The sequence below is a fragment of the Terrapene carolina genome, unplaced genomic scaffold (assembly GCF_002925995.2).
Source record: "Terrapene carolina triunguis isolate 2854851 unplaced genomic scaffold, T_m_triunguis-2.0 Scaffold46128, whole genome shotgun sequence".
Lineage (NCBI taxonomy): Eukaryota > Metazoa > Chordata > Testudines > Emydidae > Terrapene > Terrapene triunguis.
Window position 1 is genome coordinate 3,533 of NW_020710479.1, and position 1,916 is coordinate 5,448.

General features: G+C 44.9%; 1 pseudogene; it reads left to right on the forward strand.

Moving 5' to 3' along the window:
* The first annotated feature begins 346 nt into the window (after nucleotides 1-346).
* On the forward strand, nucleotides 347-1,331 carry LOC113405617 (annotated as a pseudogene).
* The last annotated feature ends 585 nt before the right edge of the window (nucleotides 1,332-1,916 follow it).

The following is a 1,916-nucleotide window of genomic DNA, read 5'->3' on the forward strand; positions in this document are numbered from 1 at the left end:
TTCCAGAAGGCCGCCTTCACCTCCTTGTTTCTTATTGTGTAAATCAAAGGGTTCAGCAAGGGGGTCAAGACTGCATTTAGCCCGGACACCACGTTGTTCAAAGGAACAGCTTCCTTAGATTTTGTGAATTTAGCCCAAAATGTTTTGCATCTAACAAAATGTTTCCTTTGAGCCAAACAGGAATTGTGACAACTTTTTAAATTCTCCACTAATTCCGAACAGGTTCAGATTTGGCCAAACCACCCTGCCTGATTCTTTGGAACGACCACTGAACTGAACTCCCACCTCCAAACGACTGCGCCTTTTGCTGTCCCTGCGAGTCGCGACTCAAAGGAGGAAGGAGACAATGTGCAAGAAAAATACTGCAACAGTGAAGGAGTTAATTCTCCGGGACTTCCCCCTTGGGCATGGTTTTCACATTGTGTTCTTCTCGGTCATTTTACTCATGTACATCCTGACCATTGTAGGAAACGGCCTTATTGTGATCACCGTGAGAACCAGTCACAAGCTGCACACTCCAATGTTCTTTTTCCTGAGCAACCTCTCATTCCTGGAGAGCTGGTACACCACCGCCATGGTGCCCAAAATGCGAGAGACCTTTGTAGCAGTTGAGACAAAAATTTACATGTACTGATGCCTCATTCAGACTTTCTTCCATTTCTTCCTGGGCAGCACGGAGTTCTTCATCCTGGCTGTGATGTCCTTCAACCGCTATTTGGCCATATGCAAACCCTTGCTATGCGCCACAGTCATGACCAGCAAGATCTGCCTCCAAGTGTCTGTGGGGCTTGTTTCGGGGGATTCCTGGATATATTATTCCAAAGTCTTCTGATCTTCCAGCTGCCCTTACGTGACTCTAACATTAGCAACTATTTCTACTGTGACATTGGGCCGGTCTTAAAAATAGCCTGCACTGATACCTGCCTCATTGAGTTGCTGGGATTCTTGGCTGCAGTCACAGTTATTCTCAGTTCCTTGATGTTCACCATTGTTTCCTACAACTGTATAATATCCACCATCCTGTGCATCCCCTCCGCAACAGGGTTCCAGAAGAGATTTTCTACCTGCACTTCCCATCTGACTGTAGTCTCAATACTCTACGGGGCTGTTCTGTTTATGTACCTGAGGCCCGGTGTGCATTCCTCATTCAGTCTCAACAAGGTAGTGTCAATGTTAAATACCATCTTGTGCCCTTGCTGAACCCTTTGATTTACACAATAAGAAAGAAGGAGGTGAAGGCGGCCTTCTGGAATGCGGTGAGCAAAAAAGGGGGTTTCCTGAAGCCTGGCTGCTTTTCTCTGGTGGAAAAAAACCGAGTTGCTAGGGCTTGAATTTTCAAAGAAGACTAAGGGAATTAAGCACATTAATTCAAAGGGGTTAGTGTGCATAAATCTCTTAAGCTGCTTTGAAAATCCCAGCTTACATGAGGTGACCAAGAGATACCCAAGTTATAAATACCAGAATAAGATTCACTTGCTGTGCAGAAGGCCAGCAAATATTAATCAAACCAATGCATCCTCCTACACAGCCAGTGCTGAGGATTTAAGTGAGACAAAGAACCCTACAGATCAGCGGGGCAGCACAAGGCCTGTGTATCACAGTCATCAGCAGGAGTTGAACCCTCAATGCTAAAAGCCTGAACTTTTGCTACTGCCTTACCTGAAGCTGTTATCATCTTAGGTTGACTAACCACTAGAATGGGATAAACATTAGAGTTGGTTGGGAAATTTTCAATTAAACATTTTTTTCCATTGGGTAATGCCAATTCATCAGAACCAAAACATTCTGTGACAACACCTTTGTTCCGATGAAACTTTCCCAGGAAGGTTTCTGACATCAGAAGTTCTCCCAAGCCAATGGCTCATCGGGCTGACTCAGTTAAGGCACATCAGTTTCATAGCTAATGGTACACAGGG